The sequence below is a fragment of the Olea europaea genome, chromosome 2 (genome assembly GCF_002742605.1).
Source record: "Olea europaea var. sylvestris chromosome 2, O_europaea_v1, whole genome shotgun sequence".
Classification (NCBI taxonomy): Eukaryota; Viridiplantae; Streptophyta; class Magnoliopsida; order Lamiales; family Oleaceae; genus Olea; species Olea europaea.
In genome coordinates, this window is record NC_036238.1 from 5,186,997 (window position 1) to 5,199,440 (window position 12,444).

Here is a 12,444-nt window from a genome sequence, read left to right on the forward strand (position 1 = left end):
TTACATTTTACGGCGTGCAATACACGCCGTCCACGACTGCCGTTTTTTAATCTTTTACGGCGTGCAGACACACGCCGTAAAAGATATTTCATTCACGGCGTGCATTGCACACTGTTTATAAATGCCATTTTCCATCTTTTATGGCGTGCAGACGCACGCCGTAAAAGATATTTCATTCACGGTGTGCAAAAAGCATGCCATAAAAGATAATTTATTCACGGCATGCAAATAGCACGCCTTGCACGCCGTATAGTTACTTTTTACGGCGTGCATAAGTAAATATTAATATAATTTTTAAAAGAATTGTCTATTTATGTAATTACCAGCACACCTAAAAATGATTACAAAACAAAATTCTATATACATGAGGAAGTGCAGAACATGAGGAGAAAAAAATTAAACAAGAGCTACATTCAAATCATTACGAAGAATCATTTCATAACGTAAAGAGAAACTTATACAAGTACTTTGAAATATGAACTAAAGAAAAATTGCAATAATTTCTAAACATAACATCATAACTCATAGGAAATTAATACAATTTCAAGACTCTAAATTTTAAACACTTGAACACACACACGCAAAAAAAGAAGAAGGTTAATTTAGTTATAAGATCTTTCCATCAATCCACGGCATATAGCACCACCAATTACCATCATCCATCTAGTTCGTATTAATCTGTAATAAAAAGTGTCATATCGAATCAACCAACCATCAACTTCTTGATTTTAAAATTGGTTGAATCTTCTGTTTCTCATGGTCCAATAGTTCTTACCTTGATTTCCTTAGCCTTTGGAAGTCTAATTAGAGTCATATATGGCAGGAATTTCAGGTGGAGCCATTGCTGGAATATCAATTGGAGCAGTTGCAGGAGTAATATTTTTGGTAGTCTGCATCTATTTTATATTCTACAAAAGGAAGAAGGTGATGGAAGAATCTATTCTCAATGACCATGGCATAGAGAATACACCCGGTAATTGGCATGTTTAGCATATGACAGGAGAATCATCTTTCTTTTCAAAACCAAAGAAATCAAGAAACTAAGAAACTTTAAATGCCGTTTAGACCCAGTAAACGAATTCAAACGGCTAAAATACATCATACATCACAGCAAAGCCATGAGTTCATCCAGAGTCAACGCGAGCTTTCCAGAATAGGGTTATGGGCCCAAAACGGATAACGTATGCAAAAGTTACAACCAATTTCTTCTCCCTCCCTCTCACACACGCACCTATCCCAACTCAATCCTGTGTTTAGATTACGTACTGTGACTCTCTATTTTACACCTCAATGTGAAGTAAAAATAATAGAAGTTACAAATAGCAAAGTGCACCGGACCAACACGTTACAACACAATTTCTTTAATGGGGCTGAACAGTACCAGTAGGTTGGGACATTCACTTATAGTTCCATTTTGTGTCTCTTCCTGGTTACATAGGACATACGATATTTGTCACTACAACAAAATGTACTTTCAATCCCCTCTTTAATTATTTGGATCTTAACGCCTTAACTATAGGATATTTTCTGCTTATCCAGATAATACCAGTAATGCTAGAAACATGAGGAAGAAGGAAAGCTGATTTTCAGCTATCAAAAAGGATTTTACATTCAACTCAAAGGAGAAGCCAAACAACATAAGTTCATTGTCTCAAATCCATGGTGAAGTGCTTATTTCTAAGCCCAAATCCAACGTAAGGCTTTCTCGATACTACAACTTGCACTCAGCAATATCAAAGTTATGAAGTAATGTCACGGCTCATAATATAGCAAATCATAAACCCCAAATCACAAATTCACAAATTGCAACATTACATCCATAAATTCACCTATCAATATATATAATAAATCACAAATAATCAATCTGTTAATCTGTAATCACCATCCATAAATGAACTCAAAGATGAGGGAAAAAAAAAGAGAAGAGAGGGCTCACAAGTCACATGCACCAGCGACACTCAAGCGGACACACGGTGGTGGAGACCCTTACAAATGGACGGCGACTACTGGAGTTGAGAAAGCCAAATGGGATTTGGGAAAAAACAAGATAAAAGGGAGGGAGAGCACAGGATTGAAGGTGGGCTCACAGCTGGGGGCTAATTGAAAGGTTGACGGCCGATTGAAGGCATGGTAATTGGTAGAGAACGACGCGAAAGGAACAAAGACGCCGTCCCCTGTTTCGTAAAACTAAAGACAATTGGGACAAAACGAAAAGACAATGGAAATAAAAGCAGGAAAAAGGGCATTTAAATGGTCCACTTTTTTCAACATACACGGCATGCTCTAAAAAAATGCCGTAAAAATTCACATTTTACGACTTGCACAAATGCACGCCGTCAATACGTCAAGTTAATGATTTTTTGCGGCATACATATAGCCCATGCCGTAGATAGTAGTCTTTAACGGCATGCTGTAAAAACGCACTTTTGTTGTAGTGTGGCTAGTTATTCCTAACTCCTCGACTAATAATTTGAGACCATAGAAGCAGCGTAGTAGACACAAATATATATGAATCTTAACCGTAGCACCAGTTAAAAACATCAACTAAATGTGAGAAAAGTAGGACTTGAGGAGACCAGTTTCCATCGTTCTCAAATCCACCTAGGGTTATTCTCGCATTCGTGCAAGAATTGAGGACCTGGCAACATTAAACTTTAAACCTCTCAAGAAAACCAGTAAGCTACTACCAAGGTCATAGTTTTAGAGGGAGAGTGAAGGCCATTGAAGTCCATTTACTTTAAAGCAATTACAGGAAGAGATTTAGACTATGGGCATTGACAGAACAAGCAACTAACTTGAGGTGCCTTTGGAAATCAAATGGAATAGAATATCTTTGCTAGGGTTGATTGTAAGCTACAAATTTTCCAGTTCAAAATAAAAACAAGAAGCCAGCTGATTTAGCTCTTAGTTTATCTCCTACGAGGTTCATTCATTGAATGTGTCCAGTAAGAATGATTAAAATCCACCTTAATTTCAGTGGTATATCGTATTGTATTATATAGAGCTTTACAAGATAGTATAAATGGAATATAAATCAATAATTTACAATGAAATGGAAACTGTGTAAATTAGCCTCCTTCAATTACGTGATTGGCATTGGCATGCTATGGGAAGATTGTGATTGAGGAGTAATATCCTCAATCACAGTATTATTTCCAACACCCCCCCCCCCGGAAGCTCAACGTCGGATTTGATCGGACATGAAGCTTGGAACGAAAGAGCTCAAATAGAGGTCGAGGAACACTCTTGGTAAAGATATCAGCAACTTGTAGATGAGATGGGACATATTGTGTACAAAGTTTTCCCGCGACAACAAGCTCACGAAGAAAGTGGTAGTCCAATTCAACATGCTTGGCCCGCTTGTGTGAAATCGGATTGGAGCTTAAAAAAATGGCACTTTTGTTGTCACATAAAAAAGTGGGCTGTTGAGGCATGGATACCTTGAAGTCATGCAGGAGATGTGCGAGCCAGATGAGTTCAGCGGCAGTGGAGGCAAGGGCACGATACTCAGATTCACAGCTGGAACGAGAGACAGTCGGCTGTTTCTTGGCACACCAGGAAACTAAATTGTCGCCAAGATAGATAGAATAACCAGAGGTTGAACGACGAATATCCGTGCAGCCAGCCCAATCAGCATCAAAATAGGCTACAAGAGCACCGGGAGAAGTGGAAGGGCGAAAATGTAGGCCAAAGTGAATGGTGCCTTTAATATAGCGGAGGATGCGTTTAACAGCCAGAAAGTGATCATCAGTGGGAACGTGTAAGAATTGACTGACAGAGTTGACAGCATGAGCAATGTCGGGCCTTGTGATAGTCAAGTACTGTAGTGCACCGACGAGGGATCTATAGAGAGTAGGGTCTGAAAACAGAGAACCATAGTGAATGGTTCATTTGACATAGCGGAGGATGCGTTTAACAGCCAGAAAGTGATCATCAGTGGGAACGTGTAAGAATTGACTGACAGAGTTGACAGCATGAGCAATGTCGGGCCTTGTGATAGTCAAGTACTGTAGTGCACCGACGAGGGATCTATAGAGAGTAGGGTCTGAAAACAGAGAACCATCAGCAAAAAGATGTTGAGAAACAACCATGGGCGTGTGAACAGGTTTACTGTCAAGTAATTGAGCTCGAGTAAGAATGTCTCGTGCATATTTGAGCTGACTGATGAAGAGACTATCAGAAGTTGGAGTAGCTTCAAGACCAAGAAAATAGCTGAGAGAGCCTAAGTCTTTAGTGGCAAACTCAGAGTTAAGTGTACAAGTGAAGCGGGCAAGAAGTGAAGAATTGTTGCCTGTAATAATGATATCATCAACATAAAGAAGTAAATAGATAATATCGGACTTCTGATGAAAGACAAATAGAGATGTGTCCGCACGGTTGCAAGAAAACCCAAGGCGAATAATAAAGGAGCTGAAGCGCTGAAACCAAGCACGAGGGGCTTGTTTGAGACCATAAAGAGCTTTCTTCAACTGGCAAACATGGTCAGGAAAGTGAGGATCAATATATCCTAGAGGCTGTTCCATATAAACTTGATCAGTAAGAGTGCCATTAAGGAATGCATTTTTTATGTCAAGTTGATGAAGAGGCCATTTTTGTGTAACAGCGAGAGAAAGTACAACCTGAACAGTAGTAGCCTTGATTACGGGACTAAGTATCAGTATAGTCAAGACTAGGGACCTGTGTATAACCTTTGGCAATAAGGCGGGCTTTAGGGCGCTCAACAGATCCATCAGGTAAGTATTTGGTTCGGAATACCCATTTGGAGCCGACAATGTTGGTGTTGGCAGGGCGAGGTACCAAAACCCAGGTGCGATTATTCTGTAATGCATGAATTTCTTCATCCATGGCAGCAAACCAAGCAGGATTTTTAACAGCAGATTTGAAACCTTTGGGCTCAGTCGATGCAAAAAGAGCAGAAAGAAGACCAGAAGAGCCCAAGAAACTAAGATTGGCTGGATATCGAGTCTTGAAAATGCCAGCTTTAGCTCTTGTAAGCATAGGATGAGTGGCCAACGGGACCACTGCAGTAGGTGCGGAATCTGCACCAGGTTCAAGAGGAGATGAACTTGGAACCGAGGTCTGTAAAGAGGCACCTGCAAGAGAATGAGGATCCTGCAAAGACTCAATCACTGGATCAGTACACATAATACATGGATTAGAACTAGATTGAGTGAGTTGTGAAGAACGAGTGTCAGGGAGTGGGAGAGGTGGATCTGCATGGATGAGGCTAGGTTCCAGAAAATTGGAAAAGTTAAGGGAGGATATGGGTTGAGCTTGAGAGGTAGCAATGGAAGGAAAATGAGTTTCATCAAATTGAGCATGGCGAGTAATATAGAGCCTAGAGGTGGAAGGCTCGAGATAACGAAACCCTTTGTGGGAGGGAATGTAACCTAAGAAAATATATGGGATGGTGCGAGGAGAAAATTTGTTAGGCATATAATCTCGTAAGCAAGGAAACACACGACAACCAAAAGGGTGAAAGTTTTCATAGTTCGGAGGGTTACCATACAAAATCTCAAAAGGTGATTTACCTCCAAGGAGTGGTATAGACAAGCGGTTGATGATGTAAGCTGCAGTGCTGAACGCGTCAACCCAAAAGCGAGGAGAAATGTAGGAGTGAAAAAGGAGTGCTAATCCCATCTCAGTTACATGGCGATATTTTCTTTCAGCACGACCATTTTAGGCAGGTGTGTATGGACATGAGAGCTGATGGTGAATGCCACCAGAGCGGAGATGATCTTGGAAGAAATTACTGGTAAATTCACCACCGTCGTCACTTTGGAAAATTTTAATTCGAGTAGAGTATTGATTTTCCACAAATTTGTGAAATTGAATAAAAACATTATAAAAGTCAGATTTCAATTTTAAAGGATAGAGCCACGTGAAACGAGAATAGTCATCGATAAAAATGACATAATAGACAAATCCTAAATTAGATTTGACTGGAGACGGACCCCAAATGTCGCAATGGATAAGATCAAGTGTTTTCGATGACCTATGTTCATTTCGAGAATAAGGCAAGCGATGACTTTTAGCAATTTGACATGTGCCACATAAAGTTGGAGAATGCAACAAAGATGTAAGATAAAGCTGGCCTTTTTTATTCAATAGAGAAATAACAGAATGATTGACATGTCCAAGTCGTGCATGCCATAAATCATAGGACGCACGAAGCGATTTATTTTTAAGAACAGAAATAAAAGTAGAATGACTTCGCTCAAGTACATATAAGCCTCCATCACGCTTGCCGGTTGCCACCACCCTTCCTGTTTTGCGATTCTGTACAGTGAATATGTTATTAGTAAAGGTAACGGATAAAGGAAAATCTGATGTTAATTTACTGATGGAAAGTAAATTCTTGGTAAGGCAAGGTACAGCTAGGACATCAAGAAGATGTAGATTTGGGGTAGGGGAAATTTTACCAGTATGGGTAATGGGCAGTGAGGCACCATTCCCAACAACCACACAATCCTTACCCATGTAATTTGTGGCCTGATCCAATTTAGAGTGATCCATGGTCATATGGGCTGAAGCCCTTGTATCCAAATACCAGTCAGAGCCCACATCTTCATTTAGAGAACAAGATCTCGTAAAGGCTTCAGCAAGGTGAGCTGGTGTCTCATTTCGATCATAGCGTTGAAGGCACCGATCGGCAAAGTGGCCATCCATCCTCCAAATCTGGCATCTTAGTGGACAATGCCATTGGCTATAGTTGGAGCGTCCTTGTCCACGACCAGATGAACTGCTGCCACGCCCACCGAAGCGACCCCAATGACTACGAGAAGAGCCATCATGATGGGTGGAATTTTTTGTGATAATAAAGGCTGTCGCTGCTGGAGAAGATGAGTCAAGGGATTTCTGAAAAATTTCAAAACTTTCGGCCTTTGAGACTAAATCTGCAAATGAGGGCAGAGAAGTTTGGGCCATTTGTGTTGTGGAGAAACTAGAGAAATCAGTACCGAGCCCGCGGAGAAACCAGTGCACCTTGTCAGTACCATCAACTGGACAACCAATTGCATGTAGTTGATCACAAATTGCTTTGAAGGAACGGGCATACTCAACAATCGATCTATTGCCGCGTTTCATTAATTGCAAGTCATCCTTAAGGCGTAGTTCTTGAGCTTTAGAACGATGGCTAAATGCATTTTCTAGTGCCAGCCACACGTCTCGTGCGGTGGAGAGGCCAACTACCTCAGCCATGGCTTCCTCTGTGAGGGAGGAAAGTAACAAACTGAGGAGACGCTGATCAATAGCTTTCCATGCTAGGTATTTGTCACTTGGCGTGAGAGAAGTGGTAGCGTCAAGTTTTAGAGGCTGCACAAGGGTGCCATCAACATGTCCTAATAATTCTTGATTTTCAAGAAGATGGAGGAGTTGGGCTTTCCAGAGAAGATAATTTGAGGAGGAAAGTTTGATGGTGATCATGTGGATTAAGGTATTGAAAGGAATAAGGGTGGCAGAAGTTTCAGAAGCCACGAAGGGAAGAAGAAGAACATGATATGTGGTATGTATGTTAAACCACTTGGCTCTGATACCATAAGAATGATTAAAATTCACCTTAATTTCAGTGGTGTATCGTATTGCATTATATAGAACTTTACAAGATAGTATAAATGGAATACAAATCAATAATTTACAATGAAATGGAAACCGTGTAAATTAGCCTCCTTCAATTACGTGATTAGCATTGGCATGCTATGGGAAGATTATGATTGAGGAGTAATATCCTCAATCACAGTATTATTTCCAACATCCAGTCCACTTCCTGGCATATTCCACCATTAGTGACGAATGTAACCTCTTCAATCTCAATGGAGATTGGAAGTCTATACTATTATCATAGAGAAAAGAGTGCAATAGATGTGTGGGGATTTTCCCCAGTGTCTTTGGGATCTCATAACCCAGATTCAAAGGACACTGGAGAAAATATACCTTCTTCCAAACTTAGCTTAGAAACTCTGAATATTACTTGCTGACAAGATCAAAAACCACAATGCACCCAAATAGTGAAATAAACAGGAATTTACATTAAATTTCCAGTAACTCGGAATAACATAGAATCAAGGTGTACACAATTCCAGGTTCCAACACTGTTAAGACTTGGAATCCATCTTAATAAGATCAATCTTGTTAAGAGGAGTAGCTCAAAATCTTTTTAAGTTGATCAATATTTCGGTATTTAATTGATATGGGATTTTTATCTCTTAACAAACACCTCAATGAAAAAACATATCTCAAAAATGTCTCTGCTGATGTCATGAAAATACATATGATAAAATGCTTCTACATCACAATTTTTTATCTGAAACTTCCCCCAAAGCTATTGCATGCCATACTTGCTAACTACCATTTAGCCAATACACAATTCAAAGACCTTGATCAAATTTAAAGGGCCATTTTTTCTCTAAAAAACTAATAGTTTGTCAATAGCCTAAGTCTTGTATCCCGGTTAAAAATTATGTTTGTACAACTTACCCAACCCATAAAAGGAAATTCATACTCGTTCAAAGTTAACTATATTTTTTCTTGAAAATTCAATTTCTTGGTAAAATATATGAAAGTAAACAAAAAGAATTGAAATCGTGCAAGATACGGAAGCAAAACCATGGTCATGAAGATTGGAGATGAGATTAGGTGGATGAAGGTGTAGCGAAACGAATATCGAGAATGCTATTTATCATCATAGTGATGGAACATCGATGATATGACAATCCATCATCATAATGATAAATAGCATTCTTCTATATAAAGGTTGAACTCCAACCTTGAGGGCCCCCACCGTCCCACCCCTAGAGCTTTGTGAGAGGGATAAATCACGGGATGTGCCCCAGTAGGCCAGGGAACAAGAGCTTCCTGTACACTGCGCCTACAAGAAGTCCAATTTCATGTCTCAGGAATCGAACCCCCACACTGCGGCTGCCAACAAGACGTGAGATAATCTCACTCATATCCTTTGTACCACTGGGCTATGCCCGGGGGCAATAGCATTATTCTATATATATAGGCTTCTTTTAGACTCCACCATTGATCAAATTTCTCTAAATGTGTGCTTTCTAGGGTTGTACCTTTGGGAAATTTGGGTTCTTTTCTTTCTTGGGTACAAAAAGAGGCACACACGACTGGATCGGTTTAGCAATTTTTTTATTTCTTTTTTAAGTTTGGAGCTAGTTTCTTAACTTGTTTCTATTAGGCTACCTTTGATTGCAAGCATATAAATTACATGAAAAGAAAGTATTTGCTAGGTAATTCAACTGCCTAGAAATTATTTACATGGAAATTGTTACATGTATTTGATTGACTTGATTTTCAACCGAGAAAATATTACAGTTTTCTATCTTTTGGTGTTTGATAGCCATTATTTTCCATAGATATGATCATTTTTTTCCAACCCTAGTTGTTTGACAATCACTATTTTCCATGAAAATTGTCACTTTTTCCATTGAAAAGGTCATTTTTCAATGAAAATTAATCGATCAAATTTTAGAAATGCTAAACAACGGTGCCTTCATAATTAAATTAATATTGCATGCACATCATGATTGCGATTTTTAAAAGAAGTCATATTTCGATGATAATGTGATAGGAAAATGGCCTTACCAATTCAGATTTTCACTCATATACGGAATTAATTAAAGTAATTAGTACATAATCTATATAATCAATTCAATAAATAATTATCTGATTTTGTCCAGCGTATTACATAAAAAGCAAAAAAAAAAAAACTCTATTATAAGAAAATAGCAATTCAAATTAACATAAATATCATACTTTTACATATGTTTGTTGAATTATCCAAACAAGTCATCTTAAAATAGTAAAGGCGGATCATGACCAAGATTCTCAATTACTAAATCACGCATTAATTCTTCTCACATTTTCATCTGAAAAATAATAAAAGAAGAATTTGTTATAATCTTTATATGATATGAATTATATAATTTTATATGTACGATCTATTACATACCATGAATAGGGAATAAAGGTCATTGCCGATTATAGCACGTTCTCCTGTATCAGAATCATTTTCAAAGATAGCCTCCAAAGCATCACAACGAAAACAAAATTTGGCCCTCCACTTTCCAAATTTTGGTTTGCCCTGCCAAAAAAAAAAATAATAATAATAATAAAATAAAAGAGTGGAATATATTTTATGCATAGTCAGTGTTTAAAATAAACTATATTACTAATATGTAATGACTAATAATTTGATTGATTGATGAAATATTATAACTTCAAAAATCCCTCCCAAGCTAGTACATCAATTGTGACACATCCAGTGTCAGGATCTAATCCAAAATTTCATTGGAAAGATAATCAGGCCACATTAAATCAGCAATTGTATTCTTCTTATGAGACCATGCTTCCTGAAATGTGAAAGATATGTGAGCATTTGGAGTTTCATCGTCAGGTACATCAATGCTTAACCTTATCATCACTACTATCTAAGTCATCCTCACAAGCATCTTCTACGTCATCAATCTGTAAGAAGTTGTAGATGGCAGAACATGCAAGAACTATCTTTGCTTGTGTATCAAAGTTGTGGTAGGGTTGATGTTATGTCTCTATGATAATAACAAGTCCTATAGTATGGTTCAAGAAATCTCGAAATCTATGGAAAGCCAGAATCGACAAGATAATATTTACCTATTTAGAGTTGTTCATAATGTAGTCATTGTTTAATTATTATAATTTATGTGTGAAATAAATTCTTTCAAAATGGTGATATAACTTACCAAAATGAATTGTTAGATTATGTCCTCGGCATAATATTGCACACAGTAACAATTGATCGTCATATGCAGACCCCTCCCAACCGACAAGCGTATATGTAAATTTCATATCAAATGTGCAATCTACAAAAATATTTTGAGAAATCAATTGCTTTCTATTACGATGCCTAGCTTGCTCCTGTAAGGATGTGTTCACAGCAATATGTGTACCATCTATTGTCACTACAGTTTCCTTTAAAAAAAGAATACTTTTGAAAATATTAGAATATTGAAATTCTAAGAAATATAGTGAAATAACTATGAACTCTGATAAGTGCAATTTGTGCATTTATTTAGGCCGCATTATTAAGTTTATATGTCGTCAATTTATTAATTTCTATTTAACTTAGGTGAATTTTCTTTTGTTTTTAGTGAAGGACCCGTTTGAAGTAATTGGAAAGAATGAAGAAAAAATTGGCTATTGGATGCAATATTGAAGATCAAATTCAACATTAGGAAAATTGAAGAGGATGTTGATTGCACAATTGAGGAACTCAATGACTACATTGTATTAACTTAAAAGTTCGATGACTTGGAGAAAATAAGTTATTAATTGGGCCTCAATTTGGAATTAAATAAATTGGGATTTTGGAGAAAAATAGGGCTGTCAGCTGAAGTGTGTGTATATATATATATACGGAAAAAAAATAACACACGCCAATTAGGAGAAAGCAAATTAAAAAAAAAAAAAGGCTGCTAGAACTGAATAGATACACATACAATTGAGTGGTTTTGGCAGATTTTTATATATATACAACACCCACAATTGGATGGCAGAAGGAGGGCTGAATTTGTAAGGTATATACACAAAACACAAAGTTTTGTGGACTGTTGAAACAAAAAGGCAAAGGAGTCAACATTGGTAGCCTACGTGAGTGAAGGAAATATATTATATATACACACGCTTGGCAGCTACTGGACGGAGATATATAATTACAGGAGTGCAGCTGGTAGGGAAATTAAAAGGCAACAACTTGGAATTTATAGGGAGATATACATACAAAGTGGCGGCTGGCAAAGAGAAGTCATAGAAGTGGGCTAATTTTTATACTCACACACGCATCAATACAAGGCAATTGGGCATGAGGATTTCAAATAAATTGAACATGGCAGTTGGGAACATATAGACCAACGTGCACTCAGCTGGAATTCATAGAAAAAGTTTGCCTTGGAGATATAGAAATTACACGTGCAGAAGTCAAGAACAATTGCAAGGAAATTAATCATGTTTCGTCGATTCTCGGTGATATCTTTTTTCTCTTTTATGTGTTTAATTTCAACATTATGATAGGCTGATTTCTTTGATGTATTGGATGAAGATGAAACCCGTTATTATTTATTTTTATTTCAAGACACGTGGTTTAGTTTAATTCTTGTAATTCTTGATTAATTCTGCATGCTTAATTATATTATTTGATTGTCTGATCACCAATTAAATATATAGTTGCTTGTTGTAGTGCTGGGAGGTTCACAATAAATTTAGAACATTGCATGATTAACATACGTGTAATAAATTTTAGGAATACGATTTATCACGTGTGCAATTTTTGAGATAATCGTGAAATTGAATGTGTTTTATTCACATGAATTCAGACTAGGAATAGGATCAGGTCTTGAATAGGATAGTTTTAATTTGTCTTGGAAAGGAAAATTAATTATAATAAAATTATCAATT